We start from the raw sequence: 21,043 nt of genomic DNA on the forward strand, positions 1-21,043 counted from the left end.
CATGCAGCCTCATAGCATCCTCATCACAGCTCACACTGCCACCCAGCTTTGTGTCATCCGCAAACTTGGAGATGTCACATTTAATTCCCACGTCTAAATCGTTAATAAATATTGTAAATAACTGGGGTCCCAGCACAGTGCCTTGCGGCACCTGACTACTCACTGCCTGCCATTCTGAAAAGGACCCGTTAATTCCTACTCTTTGCTTCCTGTCTGCCAACCAGCTCTCTATCCATGTCAATACCCTAACCCCAATACCATGTGCTCTAATTTTGCACACTAGTTTAGTTTAGGTTAGACAAAACAGCACAGAAAGAGGCCCTTTGGCCCACTGTGTCGGCACCAACCAGCGATCCCCACATGTTAACACTACCCTACACACACTAGGGACAATTCTTTAAACATTCATACCAAGCCAATTAACCTAGTAACCTGTACGTCTTTGGAGTGTGGGAGGAAACAGAAGATCTTGGAGAAAACCCACGCAGGTCACGGGGAGAACGTACAAACTCTGTACAGACAAGCACCCGTGGTTAGTATAGAACCTGGATCTCTGGCGCTGTAAGGCAGTAACTCTACTGCTGCGCCACCGTGCCACCCTATATTCCTATACTCTATATTCCTGTATACTCTATATTCCTATTTCCGTCTATCCACATCTTGTGTCCTCGTAATGAATCCGCAATATATTTTACAACCAGTCATTTTCATAACAAGTTCCACATTCTCACCAAAATGTCTCCTCTGTATTCATTTCTGGATCTCTTGGCTACTATTTATAATGATGGACATCCCCAAAAACGGACACATTCTCTCTGCAGCTCCTCCAGCCTTTTCAATATTTTAAAGATTTCAGATGGGTCACTCCTCATTCTTATTTTCTCTGGGGTTAAGAGAACCAGTATGAAACCACTTCCCATGCTGGATATATCTAGCAGCTTCCACCTGTCTTTCTGATTTGCAACACCGGTAGTTTTGCCAATGTTTCCTAAATTAAGTTCCAGTTTCCAATCTGCGCACCAATTCTTTTCAAGTACGTCGTGCCAACTCACTGCATCCAAATGTGGTCTCCATCAATATATTTAACCAAGAAATTGGCTGTTCTTTTAAAATGAGAATCGCAATAACGATCTTCAGTCATTGTGTTCTTCCCCGTAATAATACAAGCTTGGAAACTAATCATTAACAGTTCATTTTCCTCAATTCATTGCACTTCTTTGTGAATGTTTTTCATTGCCGCTTGGTGTACCAGTGGCTTCCACTGTAAGACACACTATTCATTGCAGAAGACACGATGTCCCTCGTGACCCTGAAAAAATAATCTTCATTCCTCCCTTTCCAGCTTGCAGAATTAATAAATGACATCCACCTGCTTTTAATTTGCTTTTTGACAGGAAAAGATGTATCTGCATGATTAGCTTAGCAAGGAGCCCTAAACTATTATCAATTACACTAATTAAAGTCAAATAGTACAGAACAACAGCCTTTATTCACTGAATGTAGATGCTGTAAATCTGCTAATTTACTGGCTGCCTTTGCTTTACATATTGCAGCATGACATTGCCTCTGACCCTTCATCCTTAATTATTTAGCACAGTTTTTGGTCAGAACAAATGTGTTTTTAACGAGCTTCATACTACAGAAATGTAGTCAGAGTGAAGTAATGCAAAGTCCTGCACGACAACAATAAATTGGAACTATTATGAGAAGATAAAGTGCCTGTCTATGTTGTTTGATAAATTATGCCTTTTGGCTCTGGGGTAGACCTAAAACGAAGGAATGTCAGTTTAATTTGGAGATACAGCATAGAAACAGGCTCTTCAGCCCACCGAGCCCATCAATCAACCGTTCACACTATTTCTGTTTTATTCCGCTCTCTTATCCACTCCTTACACACTAAGGGCAATTTGCAGATGTGAATTAACCCGTACAAACGCGCATCCTTGGAATGTGGGAGGAAACCAGAGCACCCTGGAGGAACTCACGCAGTCACAGGGAGAATGTGCATACTTCACACAAACACTACCCAAGGTCAGGATCGAACTCGGGCCTCTGGCGCTTTGAGGCAGTAGCTCTACCAGCTGCCCCACAGTGCCACCCATAATGTCCTTACTCTCAAGCGGACAAATTCATGCGGAAAAACTAAATCCAACTTTTGATGAATATAGACACAAAAAGCTGGAGTAACTCAGCGGGACAGGCAGCATCTCTGGAGAGAAGGAGTGGGTGACGTTTCGGGTCGAGACCCTTCTTCAGACTGGTTAGGGATTAGGGAAACGAGAGATATAGACGATGATGTAGAGAGATAAAGAACAATGAATGAAAGATGTGCAAAAAAGTAACAATGATATTGGAAACAGGCCATTGTTAGCTGTGTGTCGGGTGAAAACGAGAAGCTGGTGCGACTTGGGTGGGGGAGGGATAGAGAGAGAGGGAATGCCGGGGCTACCTGGAGTTAGAGAAATATAGCTCAATGTCATGAAGCTAAATCAATAGCCACATTATCTCAACCATTCAGACCAACCCGAAGGGTAACTGGATGAATCACTCTTAGAAAACCACAAGTGCCCTTCAGAAATTGGGAAAAAAGGCATATTGCTGGGATTGATGTTATTTTTCCATCAGCCTTTAGCCTTTGCAATACCTAAGGAGAGAGAACTTGATACTGGAAATAGGTGCTCACAGTGGAATTCATTTACTGTGGAAAGTAACATCAGCTTGCCTGGTACATTGCTACTCCACCACTTCATTCATATTCTTTCCCTGAATCAGTGGAGAGTGTTCTTATTTCTTATTTCCCCCCTGTACTGACACCACATTAAAGTCTCTGTATTCCTTGATGGCATCCTGTGCATTTCCATTTTCGAGCATTTCTATTAATACACCAGCCCTTAGCAATATTTTGTATGATGAAATAATTCTCTGAACTGTATTTCTTTGAGGCTTCCTTTAAGATAATTTCTTCCACTTCTGCAGTCTCGTCAGAATATCTCAAAGTATGACATCTACTCAGTGATTTCTGCATAATTTTAAAAGCATGGGTCATTTTCTTCTTAATATGAGGAAATATTAAAATCCTTTTTATGATTCATTGATCCAAACATTTAAACAACTACCATTCCCGTATTTCAAGTTTACCTCAATGCATTAATCAGCTAATAAACATTAGTTTGCATTGAAATGGGACCTGCACGGCCAGAGGGTGTAACATGTTGTATGTAGGAAGGAACTGCAGGTGCTGGTTTACACTGAAGATAGACACAAAATGCTGGAGTAACTCAGCAGGAAAGGCAGCATCTCAGGATAGAAGGAATGGGTGATGTTTCGGGTCGAGACCCTCCTTCAGACTAGTTCTCCAACTAGTTTGACTGTCCTCCTGATTAAATTTTACTTTGTATGTCTCGTTGTCACCTTCCCCGAGCTAACAATGATCTATTCTACATTTTCCTGGATTTATGACTCCTTTGATCTCTCATTTTCACACCATACCCATCCATATCTCTCATTTCCCTCTCCTCTGACTCAGTCTGAAGAAGGGTCTCAACCTGAAACGTCACCCATTCCTTCTATCCAGAAATGCTGCCTGACCCGCAGAGTTACTCCAACATTTTGTGTCCATCTTCGATGTAACACGTGGGGTCGATACGAGTATTTTTTTGTCAAAATAGGTAATAAGATAAAACTGTAATTCTGGCTCACTAAAGCCAGACCAGGTACACTTGGTTTACATCGTTAAATCAGTCCGCTCAGTGGTACAACTAAGGTACAAACAGCCAACAAGAATGTTCTCTTGAAGAAATGTCATCTCTATTAGCTATCTCTAGATTAAAACAGTCTTTGTAGTAACACCTGTGCCTGAGCAAGCGGAGAACAAGACATGCAACGGTATATAGGCACGACATCTTTATTGTCAGCAGTCTGTCATGTTTTCTCAGGCTTTGCGATAGCTAAGGTAGACAGAGCAAGAGATATTGACACAGTTATCGTCTAGAAGAAGGTAAATATAAATGACCAACCACACGTGGGAGAGTTGGTCACTGTGCCAAGATAAAATGAGTCACACATGCTTAACGTCTGCAGAACCTCTGCAGAATTGCAAAGTCAGGTGACAGGTCTGTCGAACATTGCTAACCACCAGGTGAAATGTGGGCTCAGAATAACATGCCAACTGGGAACAAATGTCCTCTGGGAAGATGTGGGTGGTGATGAAAGGTGAGGTCATTGTTTCGTACCAGAGGCAGGGATCAGTACCCAGAGAGGTTGGTGAGACAATAGGCTGATCATCCATGTTCCTGCCTTGGGTTGGTTAAGAGGTGGTAACAGAACCCCTCTAGTTTGATAGGATTGAATCTCACCTCCAAATTTAGTATAAAATGTATTGTTTCCTACTATTAGAAAGAATATGTGGACCACACACTCGAGGTGAATGAGCCTTCTCTCTCTTTCTCCATTTGACCTGTATTGATTTGTGTGAATGATTCTTTTTTCATAACCAAGTAATTCACATATGCACATACAAGGAACTGCAGATACTGGTTTACTAAAAAAAAGACACAAAGTACTGGAGTAACTCAGAGGGTCAGAGAGGCATCTCCGAAGAACATGGATAGGTGATGCTTCAGGTCGGGGCCCACCCGAAACGTTCTCTATCCATTTTCTCCATAAACGCTGCCTGACCCATTCTGCAGCTTTTGTGTATTTTCTTTCATTCTCATATGGTTTCCCTAAAATCCTTTAAATGGTAGCAATTGTCAATACTTTGTCTTATTTGCCTTCATGATTTAAATTGGTTTAATGCAATGTTTGATCCATAGGTGCTTCGAAATCACCTATTGGCCTGGTTACACTCCAGTTTATAATGTGTAGGAAAATAACTGCAGATGCTGGTACAAATCGAAGGTATCACTAAAAGCTGGAGTAACTCAGCAGGTCAGGCAGCATCTCAGGTGAGAAGGAATGGGTGACGTTTCGGGTCGAGACCCTTCTTCAGATGTCTGAAGAAGGGTCTCGACCCGAAACGTCACCCATTCCTTCTGTCCTGAGATGCTGCCTGACCCGCTGAGTTACTCCAGCTTTTTGTGATACCTCCGGTTTATAATTCCCATTCTCATCTTTTGAGTTCATAATGACCTAACTGCTCTCCACATTTATAACTTTCACCTCAACATTTATCAATCTTTGCAAACTGTTCTCTTGTATCACTTCCAAAATTGGTAGGACAGGCTCCAAATTCCTTTTACACTGAAGCTCCAAAATTCCTTCTGTTTCTTCCTCTTTCTCTTCCTTCAAGTTGCTGTTTAAAGCCTTCTTCTTTCATTAGACTTTCCTTCATCTGTCCTGATATCTGCAGACATTGCTTAGAGTCTCAAAGTGCTCTTGTGAAGTGGACTGTGTTTAATTCCCTGTATATATGCACAACACTGTAATTCTCACAGAATTTTACATCAAACTTCCAACACTAATGTACTGTCCTGCTAATCCTTTGCAATGGATAACCATGTGCTGGAAAATTCGCATGGAGATTTGGACTGGGTTTACACTTTTATTGCTCGGTGGCCCAGCAGGATTGGCCTCTTATATGAAACACCCTATACTGTTGTTAACATCCACAGAAATTGAAATCAGGGAGAGTCTTACGCTGCCAGCTAATCCATTACTGTTCTTGCACTATCTGCCATGCTGAGAATTCTTCCTTTTTGAGTTGGCTGATCTTGATCAAGCTTTTTCCTAAACAAATTCCAAAAATGAACTTTGATCACATTTAGATTTAGATTTAGATTTAGAGATACAGCGCAGAAACAGGCCCTTCGGCCCACCGGGTCTGCACTGCCCAGCGATCCCCGCATATTAACACTATCCTACACCCACTAGGGACAATTTTTTATTTATCTTTTACATTTGCCCAAACAATTAACCTACAAACCTGTACGTCTTTGGAGTGTGGGAGGAAACCGAAGATCTCGGAGAAAACCCACGCAGGTCACGGGGAGAACGTACAAACTCCATACAGTGCAGCACCCGTAGTCAGGATGGAACCTGAGTCTCCGGCGCTGCATTCGCTGTAAGGCAGCAACTCTACCGCTGTCCACATCCACATTCCACATTCCCACAGTCTCAGGATTTTTATGGTTTATTTGTGTGGTAGTTTCAATTTTCCAAAATTGATACCATTATGTTCTGAGCCAAGTTAACAAAATTGCTCACTGCTTTTAAAAATTGTGTGTTGGTAACAATGGTGCCAATTGGAGGGAGGATTGTCTGGGGGTTGGGGATGGTGTAGATGAAGAATACATTGGATGCACAATGATCAACAAAATGATGAAGACAAGGTGCTCCTGCAGGTAGTGCACCTGTTCCACAGCTCCAGGGCTGCTGTCTGTGTGTGGTTTGTTTGTTCCTCTTGTGAATGCAGGTGGGGTTCCACCTTCCCCGTCAACAACCACCCCCCCAACCCTCCCCCACACCCCCCCCCCCCCCCCACAACCCCCAAGCCCCCACCTCCCCCCTTTTCTGGATGTTTTTCATTCCTTCAACATGCCAAAGACGTACTGAACATGAAGGTAATTGGCCGCTTTAAATTTCTTAGTGTAGAGAATCGGTTAATACCGTATGATATTGCACTGATTACAGGAAATTAAGCGGGGGAATGGGATAGCTTTGAGACCAATCCCATTCTGCAGCTACCTTCTGTGTCACAAGAAAATATATATTAAATTCAGATTCTGCACAGTGGGCAGGTGTGGCGCAGAGGTAGAGTTGCCGCCTTACAGTGCCAGAAACCTGACCACGGGTGCTGTCTGTGTGGAGTTTACACATTCTCCCCATGGCCTGTGCGGGTTTTCTCCGGGCACTCCTCTTTCGTCCCTCACTCCAAAGACGTGCAGATTTGTAGGGTGAATGGCTTGGTAAAAATTGTAAGTTATCCCTAGCGTGTGTAGGATGGTGTTAGTGTGTGGGGATCGCTGGTTGACACGGACCCGGTGGGCCGGAGGAGGGCCAGTTTCCACGCTGTATATCTAAGCTAAACTAAATGAAACCCAAACACTTATTGTATTATCTGAAATTGTATTTGGTGTTAGTATTTACACTGAAGCTACTCTGTCCCAGGGGGGTAGAAAAGGGAAAGCAAAATACATCTATTCTCTCACTGCTTTCCAATAGTGTCTGTTGAAAGGTAGCCAAAAATATGGTCTACGGGGTGTCCGTGATCATAGACTAATGTTGCACTTGCTCATTTTGCACCAAAGATAATAGAGCAGAGTAAGATAGACCACTCAACCCTAAAAACCGTAGTATGTCATGGCGCCATTTTAGTAGGCAGAAACTTGCAGTAACATTTAAAAAGAAAAATAACAAAAATCTGTGAATTGATAGATGAGATACATTCTGCCTTTTTATGGTATCATCACACATACTGTTCCCCCAAAACACTGATTACACTGCGAGAGGCATAACGAACGGCGGGCTTTGCCTACTAAAATGGCGGACGTTACGCTCCTTTGCGTATTACACTTCAGTATAGGCAATTTCGACGGAGTGGTTCATCTTGCTCCTCTAGTATCTTTGTTTTTCACTGAGCTCCTTCGGTGTAATTCTATCCAGTTATCCACCTATCAGGGATAGACTGATAGTCATTGTTGATTGTCGAGGCATCTAACCAGATGGGAATCCGTGTATAATGTCATCAAGATCCTTGCAGTGATGCAGCCATGTGTGAGGCAGTTAGGCATTTAAGGGACATTAGAGTTGAAGGATCAGCTGGAGCAACAGTTGGCAGGAAGGATGTAAATATTGGTGAGATTGGAAACAGAGGACACACAAGGGTCATGAGAGCAATTATAAGGGTCTGTCTCTTAAGCCTGTGTTACTAGGTCATTGACAGGGCCCTAGTGAGACCGCACCTGGAGTACTGTGTGCAGTTTTGGTCTCCAAATTTGAAGAAGGATATTCTTGCTATTGAGGGCGTGCAGCGTAGGTTTACTAGGTTAATTCCCGGAATGGCGGGACTGTCATATGTTGAAAGACTGGAGCGACTAGGCTTGTATACACTGGAATTTAGAAGGATGAGAGGAGATCTTATCGAAACGTATACGATTATTAAGGGGTTGGACACGTTAGAGGCAGGAAACATGTTCCCAATGTCGGGGGAGTCCAGAACAAGGGGCCACAGTATAAGAATAAGGGGTAGGCCAATTTAGAACTGAGATGAGGAAAAACGTTTTCAGTCATAGAGTTGTGAATCTGTGGAATTCTCTGCCTCAGAAGGCAGTGGAGGCCAATTCTCTGAATGCATTCAAGAGAGAGCTAGATAGAGCTCTTAAGGATAGCGGAGTCAGGGGGTATGGGGAGAAGGCAGGAACGGGGTACTGATTGAGAATGATCAGCCATGATCACATTGAATGGTGGTGCTGGCTAGAAGGGCCGAATGGCCTCCTCCTGCACTTATTGTCTATTGTCTATTGTGTTCAAACAATAATTGCATCTCTTCCAAAGGACAATTCTAAAGAGCACCATTAACTAGGGGTAACCTGCTTAACACTGCTTCTAACCTCCCAGATTCCCTCCCCACCTTCTTTCTCCCTTTCCCCATCACATAAAGTAAGTGGAGAAGGGGTGGTCAGTGGTGATGCTGGCAGCAGGAGAAATAAACCCAGGCAAATCAGAGCGATCCAGGGATATCCCATGTCAGATTTTGCCTCTTATTCCACCATATATCCTGTAGGCCCCGCTGCTGGTGGGGTTTTGGAGGATAATTGAGTCCAGGATATCTGGGCAGGTTAAAAATGAATACCTCGACAAAGCATTGGAAGTTAGAATGCTCCAGTATCAGTCAGCTTCACTGGGGAAGAGAGTGGAAAAGACATTGTCCTTTGACTGAAGAATTGGTCTGTTTTTTTCCCTTCTCTTTCCAATCATCTCCCTTTTCATCTTTCTGCATTTCCTTCGGTGGGAAGAGATGAAAACAGTGCACAAGCACTCTCTATTCATAGCAACGTTTTGTTTTCCCTGTGGAATGTGGCTAAAAAGTGTCATATGTTTGCCAGCCAAGTATGTGATGAGTTAAGTGTTAGTTAAGCCCCTGTCCCACTCAGGCGATTTTTTAGGCGACTGCCGGCAACTGTCACAGTCGTAGCAGGTCGCTGAAAGACTGGTGACTGGACCCCCCCTACGACAATGTCTACGACAAGCTACAACAACCTACCACCCAGTCGATGTCAAGCTAAGGCAAGCTACCGACAACCGGCGACCCAATCATTGCGACTTAGGACGTCCACCTACGACCGCACCTACGACAACCTACGACCACGCAGGCGACAACCTACAACAACTGAAGTCAACCTGTGACAAGCTACGACAAGCTACGACCCTGTCGGTGACAACTGAAGACAATTCACGTCATTTTTCGCCTCCGGTTTTGACGCCGGTACCTGTCGCCGGTTGACATAAGTTGACGTGGTTAGTTGCCAATGGAATTCACCAAAGTCAGCACCGGCGACAACCTACGTCACCTGGCGACAACCTGACGACAACCTGGTGACAACCTACGCCAGGAGACGTCAAGCTAAGATCATTGGCGTCAAACCAACAGTCGCCGAAAATGTTTAAGCAACCAGCGGCGACCAGACAAAACGCTACGACTCTTTGGAGAAGACTCACGACCGTACAGGTGACACCTAGTTGGCTGTACTCACCTAAAACATCGCTTAAGTGGGACAGGGGCTTTAGAATTGTATTTATAAGCTTGAAGACTTCAACAATACTGGAATAAAGAAAGCATCTTAACAACTACATTGCCAATATTAACGTGACTCTTTTTAAAGCCTTTCTCTCAGAGGTTAGCCTCTGGGATGCCTTATTTATTCATCCATGCTTTACCCTCCATTAGTCCTTCTGTTAACGAGGCCCAGCACCCAGATAAGTGTCTTGCAGATGATAATGTACTATGACATGTTCAGAAGATACAATCAATGAAATAAATGCATTGGCACGCACACCCCTTGTTAATTTCCTGTTTTCTTTGACCTCATCTACTTATCATGAACTGCCATTCCACTTCATTTTCCTTTTTCATCTTTCTTCCTGAATAAACACCAAGTGCTTTCCAGGTAAGAAACTTGCTTCCTTATTAACCAAGGTCAACCTGGGTTCAGGCAATGTTATATAATCACACGGATATTTCTGTTCTGCTTGTTAGTACCAATGCCAACTATTCCACTTTTCGCTTGTCTTCCCTTTTCTGTATAGAATTTTTTTCTTAACAAATCAAAATGCCATCTGGCAGTCAGTGAGAACGTTACTAACTAACTACTAGGACTATAATGTCAGCTTGAATGCCCTTCCTCTGCATTCTATATTCTTCTTTATTCTACGGAGGGTACATGGCTCCGATGTTGGGGGAATCCAGAACCAGGGGTCACAGTTTAAGAATAAGGGGTAGGCCATTTAGGACTGAGATGAGGAAAAACTATTTCAGCCAGAGAGTTGTGAATCTGTGGAATTCTCTGCCACAGAAGGCAGAGGAGGCCAATTCACTGGATGTATTCAAGAGAGAGTTAGATATTGTCCTGAGGGCTAATGGAATCAAGGGATATGGGGAGAAAGCAGGAACAGGGTACTGATTCTGGATGATCAGCCATGATCATATTGAATGGCGGTGCTGGCTCGAAGGGCCGAATGGCCTACTCCTGCACCTATTTTCTATGTTTCTCTGTTTCTCTGTTTCTATGTTTCTATGGTCCAGCATGATTCATTCAGCCACAAATAATTAGATTTAACCCCATTTTTATCACCCAATTGATTCTTAAATTATCACCTATTTTTCTGGGAGTTTACCTTACATGCTTTTATATGTTTATTCACTTTTCAGGATCTGGACATTGCTGCCCAAACCAGCATTTATTGCCCTTCTCTAATTGCCCCTTGAACTGACATGCATACCGGGCCATTACAGAGTCAACCACATTGGTGGCTTTGCATTAGGAAGAAGGGTCTCGACCCGAAAATGTCACTTATTCTTTTTCTTCAGAGATGCTGCCTGACCGACTGAGTTACTACAGTACTTTGTGACTATCGTTGGTGGCTTTGGAGTCACTGATAGGTCAGAGGAGTTGAAGAGATGATTGCACATCTGGTTCTGAGATTAATTTCCAACCCTTTTCAGCGTGGTAATGCATCAGAAGAGTTGCTGACTTTCAGTTAAACCATGCTGATCAAAACTGCGGCAAATTACTAAGCATTCCTTCCATTAACCAGAAATAGACACAAAATGCTGGAGTAACTCAGCAAGACAGGCAGCATCTCTGGAGAGAAGGAATGGGTGACATTTCAGATCGATATCCTTCTCTTAAGAAGGGTCTTGATCCAAAGTGTCACTGATTCCTTCTCTCCAGAGATGCTGGCTCAGTTTCTCCAGCATGCTGTGTCCATCTTTGGTGTAAACCAGCATCTGCAGTCCCTCCCCACACCCTGCATTAACCAATTCTCCAATGAGCTCCGATGCTAAGCTTAAGTATCTAGGATTAAGGTCATTTATTCCCATCTATTTGTTTCTCTTTTCATAAACATAATCTATATTTAAAAGTGCGTTTCCCGGAGTGGATTTAACCCAGACTCGATAACATGCAGGCAAACATTGATCATATTCAAGCATCACCACTGGTGTTTAAAAGCCCCATGACCCTAATTAGCATTTCCAATCCATTCTCCACAACTCTAATCATGAGTCTGTATAATTAACCCTGCCGTTTGGGAGAGCTATGTACTCTGGATGTGTTTTTTTAAAAATTGAATGGAGATTGCAAGGGATTCAGTTAGTCAGATGGCTTTAATAGCCATCTGATTTAAAAGATCTTTTCAGACCGTTTTCTCCGGATTGGAGTCAAACCAGGTCTCAGGGTGAATTAGTCGATTTTAGAGATAGTTTACAATACAAAATCGATGAATTGCTGAAACAAGCTAAAACTGTGAAATTGGTCTTCGACGGTGGCACAAAATAGAATATAAATAAAACCTATCTGATTTTCTTTCCCATTGCCTATGGGGCAATGGCCCCGGGTGTAAACATGAACTGGCTGTCTATTTCTAATCATTTCACTCTGCTGCTGAAACTCCGATTCACTTTACATCTTTTTTTTTTCCTTTGAGTAAGTTGTGCTTCATTTAGTTTTCTGCTTAGCGGAAGCTGTGGATTTTTCAACAGTCACAACTAATGTTGGTCGACTTGAGATAAACATTGTTGGATGAGCTACTTTAGCCTTTGTTTATTTTTCTATCGCCTTCCACGCTAATAGAAGGCAGCGCTGCTGAGAAGTTATCTGTAAAGTCCCATCCAAAGCACTGAAATATGTGGCATGTCAGTGTGCTCAAAGATTAATGCAAAGGCAGTGTTTATGATGGTCAGCAAACTGCATTTAGTATTTGCAGTGTATTATTCAAACTGTCTGGTTCTGAAGTGACCTCCAAGAGTAAACTCAACACATGTCTTTGTTATATCTACATGCAAAGCACAGGTCCCAATCGAAATACTCTGAGATTACAGGCATGGATGTCCAATGCTCTGACAGTATTTAATTCTGTGCAACTTCCCAAAGTGTCGAAGGGGTCTCCCAAGTACAGTTTGATGCCATACTGGAGTTATACTCTTTGCTTTGGCATATCCAAGGTTAAACTTGAAGGAGTTAGTTTTTTTCCTTGAACTCGAGTCATGATCCAAATGCAGAGTTATTGAAAAGGCGCTAAAGTATTATCATAAAACACAATTTGAAAGTGGCATAAATGAATGGAAATGAGTAACAACCGATGATGGGGAAACATAGAACTGAATGGAGGTGTGAAATGACCAACGTAAGTGGTCATAATAATGTAAGAGAAAGATAAATGGATTAAGCAAAGAGAGAGGGGACACACATCTGCTTTGAAAGAGTTTGCTGTTTATGCCAAAGTGAACATTTTGTCCACAATAACTTGATGAGGGATATTTTATTATCCATTTCCTTCCAGAAAGGCTAAAATCTGAAAGATCTGATGTGATAACATGCCTAATTGATTTATAAGTGCATGGTTTGGTTTTGTTAGGGAGGATCATTCAAAACAAAACAACCAGAGGGAAGAGAAACATTTCCAGTAGAAGCAGTACAATGGGGGAGGGGGGGTGGGGGGCTGGTGATAGATGACAGGTGGAAGCAGAGAGGAGATGATGAGCAGATGGATGCATCTCTGCAGGAAAGGAATGGGTGAGGTTTCAGTTCGGACCCCTTCTTCCAACTGAAAGATTGAGGTGGGGGTGGGGAAGGTGATATAACGGAGTCAAAAAAAGACCAGAACAAATCAGGCCGGCAACAGATGGAGTCCACAATGGCCCATTGTTGCCTGCGGATGATGTGCAAATGAGAGGGATACAAGGATGCAAACAGTGGAACTGGGAGGATGACTAGGGTAGAAGTGGGGGGGGGGGGGGGGGTTGGGGGAGAGGGGAGGGGAGGGGAGAGGAGGGGAGGGAATGTAGGAATTACTTGAAATGAGAGAAATCACTACTCATATCTCTGGGTTGGAAGCTGCTCAAGCAAAATATAAGATGCTGTTCCTCCGATTTACGTGCGGCTTCACTCTGACAATGGAGGAGGCCCAGGACAGACAGGTCAGCATAGGAATGGGAAGGGGGGTTAAAATGTTTGGGAACAGGAGATCGCGTAGGCCAAGGCGGTCTGAGCGTAAGTGTTCAGCGAAACGATCGCCAAGTCTACGCTTGGTCTCACCGATATATAGGAGCCCACACCGTGAACAGATGATACAGTAGATGAGGTTGGAGGAGGTACAAGTGAACCTCTGCCTCACCGGAAAGGACTGCTGGGGTCCCTGGATGGAGTCGAGGGAGGAGGTATAAGAACAGGTGTTGCATCTCCTGCGGTTGCAGGGGAAAGCACCTGAGGAGAGAGTGGTTTATCCTGTCCTCATCGACCTTCTTGGTTACTTCTTCTTGAAGACTCAATCAAAATCATGAAACATGATCTCCCACACAAAACGATGCTGACTATCCCTAATCAACACCGATCTTTCCAAATGCCTGTACATCTTATTCCACCAATTCCCATTTCAGTCTCCGTCCCACCCAATGTCATACTGCTACAAACTAGCAATATTTCCTCATCCCTCTCAGCCACTGATGTGTGATCTTGCCCCAAAATGATGACTTACGTCTTTTGCCTCCTCGACTGAGTGTTGGCCCAATGAGTTCTTCCAGCATTCCAGATTCCAGATCCGCTATTCCAGATTCTAGCACCTGCACTTTGTTTGCTTTCATGGTCCAATGATACTGGATTCCAAGAAAAACTGTGAAAGTAATAGGCTACGGAACGATGAATATATATATAGTTTTTTTCACGATTCAGGACTTTCCAAATCACTTCACAGCCAGCAAAATGCATACGGTGGTTACTTCTGTATTATCGGAAATGCAGTAGCCAAATGGAAATCACCTGCAAATAACACTCTGACCATCTGTTTACCAATGTTGATCGTGAGAAAAAATATTGGCCAGCACATAGAGTCATGGAAAAGTAGGTATGGCAGTCGACCATCTGGCCCTGAGATCCTGCTTCACCACTCGATGTGATCATGACCGATCCTTTGTCTCAATATCATATCCCTGAAGAAGGGTCTCGACCCGAAATGTCACCCGTTCCTTCTCTCCAGAGATGCTGCCTGTCCCGTTGAGTTACTGCAGCTTTTTGTGTCTATCTTCACATTCCAGCTCTCTCCCCAGAACCTTGATGACTCTTGCTTCTCAAAATGTCTTTCTTTAAAAAAAAAAAAATTCAGCAACTTGACCTCAACTGTTCTTTGTGTTGGAAATTCCACAAGTTTACCAATCTGCGAGCAAAGAAATTTCCCTTAATCTCAGTCTTAAAATCTTACTCTGAATCCTGACACCATGACCCCCTCCCCCATTCTAGACAGCCTAAATTAGGAAAATATCAGTATTTTGTAGGTTTCAATTAGACCATTCTTAGTTTTGTAAACTCAAGTTGATACAGACCTTGTCAACATAATCTCTCCTCATTTGTCAATCCCAGTGTTGTCACAGGAATTAGTTTGGCAAACGTTCACGGCACTCCCTCCCATTCTTTTTTTAAAATATTGGATTCATATTTTCCACTGACCAATCTACTGAAATTATTTGCAATTTAAAAGATTCTGGAAGATGTTGACTAATGATCCCATTATTTCCATGACTACCTGCTCTGGTACTCTGGGCTGTAAATAATCAAACCCCTGAGAGTTAACAACTTAGATGCCATCAATTATTCCAGCATCACTTTCGTATTAATACTAATTTTGCAAGCCAGTCCTCACCCTCAATACATTCTCGGTTCCCGAATATTTCTGCAAAATTACACGTGAAAACGAAAATAAACATGATGACACCATTGAGACGTTGGAAATGGTGGACTTTCAGATTTTCCAGAGTATTAAATGTTGCTCGTATTAATCTGTGGTGAATCTGTGGAATGCATTGCCACAGAACATTGGGGAGGCCAAGTCAATGGATATATTTAAGGCAGAGATAGATAGATTCTTGATTAGTATGGGTGTCACAGGCTATGGGGAGAAAGCAGGAGAAAGGGTTTAGGAGGGGAAGATAGATCAGCCATGATTGAATGGTGAAGTAAACTTGATGGCCTGAATGGCCTAATTATGCTCCTATCACTTATGAACTTAATAGCAAAATATGGAAAGCAGAAACAAAGAACTGCAGATGCTGGTTTACAAAAAAGGACACTAAGTGCTGGAGTAACTCAGCAGGTCAGGCAGCATCAATGAAGAACATGGATAGGTGAAGGGTCACGACTTGCAATGTCTCCTCTCCATGTTCTCCAGAGATACTGTCTGACCCGCTGAGTTACTCGAGCATTTTGTGTCCTTGCTTTTAATATCAAAACATACTTTCAGGTTGCAATTTTCACATGTTCGTTTAAATGGAGCAGGAAATGCTCAAGTACTCTGGATGCCGATTCTGACAGCAAATCTTTTTTGTGTTTCTGACCCTGATGTCCTGTAGTCCGTCCTGGCGATGGCTGCATACCAGGACCACAATGCGAAGCCCAGCCCCGACAGAGCCCCAGGCCACTCACTCTGGTAGCACACCCCACCGGCACACTGTATGCCCAGTTCACCTTCCACACCAATGAGTGAATCAAATGCCAGTTCTTCACGATTTCCAAACAAATAATAATAATAATAATAATAATATTCATTTATTGTCATTGCAACGAGTACAACGAAATTAAAAAACAGCCAATCCTGACGGTGCGTACAAACATATATGCAATAAATGCAAAAACAAATAAATACATAAATACAATTAAATTAAGTACAAGATTTTTTAACGGTGTTGCCTAGTGCACAGGTAGTGTTCAGTTCTCGTATGGCCCTGGGGTAAAAACTGTTCTTAAGTCTGTTTGTTCGGGATTTGATTGACCTGAAACGTCGACCAGAGGGCAGATGAACAAACAGACGGTGGCCGGGGTGGGATGGATCTTTTATTATTTTGCCTGCTCTACTGAGGCAGCGCAGGCTGAACAGGTGCTCCAGGGAGGGCAGTGAGCAGCCGATGATTTTCTGGGCCGTCGTGATGACCCTCTGAAGGGCCTTCCTGTCCTTTTCTGAGCAGCTGGCATACCATGTGGTTATACAGTATGCCAGCACACTCTCGATGGAGCAGCGATAGAAGGACAACATGAGCTTCTCCTGCAGGTTGGTTTTCCTGAGGATCCTCAGGAAGTGGAGTCTCTGCTGTGCCTTCTTTACTGTGGTGATGGTGTTGGTAGACCAGGTGAGATCCACTGCGATGTGCGTACCCAGGAACCTGAAAGCTGGTACCCTTTCCACGCAGACCCCATTGATGTAGAGTGGGTCGTAATCTCCACTGGTTTTTCTAAAGTCAATTATAAGTTCCTTTGTTTTGGAGGAGTTCAGGACCAGATTGTTCACTGAACACCATGCTGCCAGCCTTTGGATTTCATCCCTATAGGCTGTCTCATCTCCTTCTGAGATAAGTCCAACCACAGTCGTGTCATCCGCGAACTTGATGATGGTGTTGGTGGGATGGGTGGGGGCGCAGTCGTGAGTGTAGAGGGAGTAAAGGATGGGGCTCAACACACAGCCCTGTGGTGAGCCGGTGCTCAGTGTAATGGTGGAGGAGAGGTGAGGGCCTATTTTGACTGTCTGGGGGCGGTTGGTCAGGAAGTCCTTGATCCATTTGCAGATGGTTAGGGAAAATCCAAGGTCGGAAAGTTTGGTGACCAGTCTGCTCGGGATGACCGTGTTAAAGGCAGAGCTGAAGTCGAGAAAGAGCATCCTCACATAGCTCCCCTGGTGTTCAAGGTGGGTCAGTGCAGTGTGAAGAGCAGTGTCGATGGCATGATTATATGTGTCGATGGTGCTGAATGATTATATGTTACCAATAATTCATTTTCCTATTTCTAACCCTGGAGGATTTGCACTTGATTTTACTGGTCCTTGTCTTACTACATATTTGTAGCTGTTTTATTGTTCACTTTTATGTTCCTTACTCTCATTCTCACTTATTTCTCTATTAATTAAATTTTGACCTTACATTCTGAATCCCAAACTGCTCCAAATATTTTGTTTGGCAATGCTGCATGATCACTTTCGTGAATGCTTTACTTCTATTGTTAACCGTGATGGGTCAACTTCTCCTTGGTTTTTATACATAGGGACTAATGGATAATTGGTGTAGCATTTGCATTTTTTAGAAACAAAGAGTGGGTCAGGTAGCATTCCTGGATAACATGGATAGGTGATGTTTTAGGTCAGGACCTGTCGACAGACATTGATCAATTGACGGATTGAAAGTTACCAGAACAAGGCCCTGAACCGGAACGTCAATGCTCTAAAGGAATGCTGCCTGACTCGCTGAGTTACTCCAGCACTTTGTGTCTTTTTTAGCATTTGCATTTGTTGCTTAAATATTTAACATTGTCTATCCACTGTCATGCCTTTTAATCAAGCATCTTTATCATTGCCTATATTACTTTTTCTTCAACTTGCTCCAAAGAATCCTTTGTATCCTCTCCTCCCCCCCCCCCCCCCTCCCTCCCTAGGAGGAGTAGATGGGTTTAACATCAACTCTAGAAGACATCTCTGATATTGCAATATTTCCTGACTTATGCACTGAAATATCAGAGTAAATTGTGATGCTTTTTCTAGGCTATGGATAACAGGATATTTCTACCCAATTAATTGTTCTTGAAAAGTGCTGAGTAAAGCTTAATTTTAAATATAGACAGTCATTATTTTTGCACATGGGAATCCCGAAGCAGGGCATTAGCTGAAGGATTCAGCATGTGTCCGTTCAGCAACTTCCACCGCACACCTCGAGACAACAAACAGAAGGCGAGTAATTACTACTTGTGGATTTAACAGTCTATTGCCTAAAGCGTTTATGTGGCAATGTTTTATTTCACTGCTGCTTAACCTGTGCAAAACAAAAATATAAGGGAACAAACTCATACTTGCAGCAAGTGCTTGATTTGAAATGCGCCAGATCCCAAATTGTTGAAAATATTTTCATTGCTGTGCTGATAGGTTTTTGCGGCTAGCATATTACCTCCAAGCATGCAGCTTGTATTTGCACAGTCATCAGTGCACAATGGATATTCCGTCCAGCTGGTAACCGCACTAATCTACCATCTGCCTCCCTTCGCATGATTGCCCCAATTAGATTCCTTTGAAGTATCTTGATAGATCTTTGCCTGCTATTTATGGGGCAGTCTCAAATCCAGTTGCATTGATCAAATCAAAGGCAGCAGTCCAGCTAAGGGGTCATCTTAAAGATTGCCCATGTCTTTTTTTAAAAATTACATCAATATTCTAATTCATGAAATTACTCTGAAGTAACAAATAATAAATAGCAAAAGAAGATTGGAGCCATTCTGCAAATCTCGTAGGATCAGTGGTAAAGGAAAAAAAGTATAACATTTTGACTCATTGTTAAACACAGAATGGGGCTAATGGAGTTATAATGTGTCCTCTAGCCTCTGTAACTCTCTCTTTTAAATATTTGTATATGTACCCTCTATGTATTGGTATTGATGTTTTATTGTCATGTGTGCCGAGATATAGTGAAAAATCTTGTATGTGTGCTATCCAGTCAAATTATACCAGACATGAGCACCATAATGCCATATTTAGCGTAGTTAATTTTAATGTCTTGCGTCCCGAGGTACAGTGAAAAACGTTTGTTCCATGCTAACCAGCCAGCTGAAAGACTATATACAATTACATCCCCAGTGCTATATCCACGAGCCATACCAATAGGAAATGCAAAGAGAAAAATACCAGAGTCCAAAATAAAGTTACAGCCTTAAAGTGATAGATTACAGAGGATGTCTAGATTTTTTAAAGTGTAAGGTCCAGGATGGGAGATTGGGCTACACATGTATTTTATGGGTGGACCCTTCAGTAGTCCGATAACATAGAAACATAGAAAATAGGTGCAGGAGTAGGCCATTCGGCCCTTCGAGCCTGCACCGCCATTCAATATGATCATGGCTGATCATCCAGCTCAGTAACCTGTACCTGCCTTCTCTCCATACCCCCTGATCCCTTTAGCCACAAGGGCCACATCTAACTCCCTCTTAAATATAGCCAATGAACTGGCCTCAACTACCTTCTGTGGCAGAGAATTCCACAGACTCACCACTCTCTGTGTGAAGAAATGTTTTCTCATCTCGGTACTAAAAGACTTCCCCCTTATCCTTAAGCTGTGTCCCCTAGTTCTGGACTTCCCCAACATCGGGAACAATCTTCCCGCATCTAGCCTTTCCAACCCCTTAAGAATTTTATATGTTTCTATAAGATCCCCCCTCAGTCTTCTAAATTCCAGCGAGTATAAGCCTAGTCTATCCAGTCTTTCTTCATATGAAAGTCCTGCCATCCCAGGGATCAATCTGGTGAACCTTCTCTGTACTCCCTCTAAGGCTAGAATGTCTTTCCTCAGATTAGGAGACCAAAACTGTACACAATGCTCCAGGTGCGGTCTCACCAAGGCCCTGTACAACTGCAGCAGAACCTCCCTGCTCCTATACTCAAATCCTCTTGCTATGAATGCCAACATACCATTCGCTTTCTTCACTGTCTGCTGCACCTGCACGCTTGCTTTCAATGACTGGTGCACCATGACACCCAGGTCACGTTGCATCTCCCCTTTTCCTAATTGGCCACCATTCAGGTAATACTCTGCTTTCCTGTTCTTGCCGCCAAAGTGGATAACCTCACATTTATCCACATTATATTGCATCTGCCATGCATTTGCCCACTCGCCTAATCTATCCAAGTCACTCTGCAGCCTCCTAGCATCCTCCTCGCAGCTAACACTGCCACCCAGCTTCGTGTCATCCGCAAACTTAGAGATGTTACATTCAATTCCCTCGTCCAAATCATTAATATATATTGTAAATAACTGGGGTTCCAGCACTGAGCCTTGCGGTACCCCACTAGTCACTGCCTGCCATTCTGAAAAGGACCCGTTTATTCCTACTCTTTGCTTCCTGTCCGCCAACCAATTCTCTATCCACCTCAACACTGAACCCCCAATACCGTGTGCTTTAAGTTTGTACCCCAATCTCCTATGTGGGACCTTGTCGAAGGCCTTCTGAAAGTCCAGATATAACACATCGACTGGTTCTCCCTTATCCACTCGACTAGTTACATCCTCGAAAAATTCTATAAGATTCGTCAGACATGATTTGCCTTTGGTAAATCCATGCTGACTTTGTCCGATGATTTCACCACTTCCAAATATGATGCTATCACATCTTTAATAACTGACTCTAGCATTTTCCCCACTACCGATGTTAGGCTAACTGGTCTATAATTCCCTATTTTCTCTCTCCCTCCCTTTTTAAAAAGTGGGGTTACATTAGCTACCCTCCAGTCCTCAGGAACTACTCTAGAATCTAAAGAGTTTTGAAAATTTATCACTAATGCATCCACTATTTCTGAGGCTACTTCCTTAAGCACT

At 43.1% G+C, this 21,043-nt stretch overlaps 1 protein-coding gene across 2 annotated transcripts in view; it reads left to right on the plus strand.

Moving 5' to 3' along the window:
• mgat4c (mgat4 family member C) overlaps nt 1–21,043 on the plus strand; it is a 391,818-nt gene that overhangs the window by 222,916 nt on the left and 147,859 nt on the right. The gene's annotated exons all lie outside the window — the stretch shown is intronic.

The sequence above is a fragment of the Rhinoraja longicauda genome, chromosome 20 (genome assembly GCF_053455715.1).
Source record: "Rhinoraja longicauda isolate Sanriku21f chromosome 20, sRhiLon1.1, whole genome shotgun sequence".
Taxonomy (NCBI): Eukaryota; Metazoa; Chordata; class Chondrichthyes; order Rajiformes; family Arhynchobatidae; genus Rhinoraja; species Rhinoraja longicauda.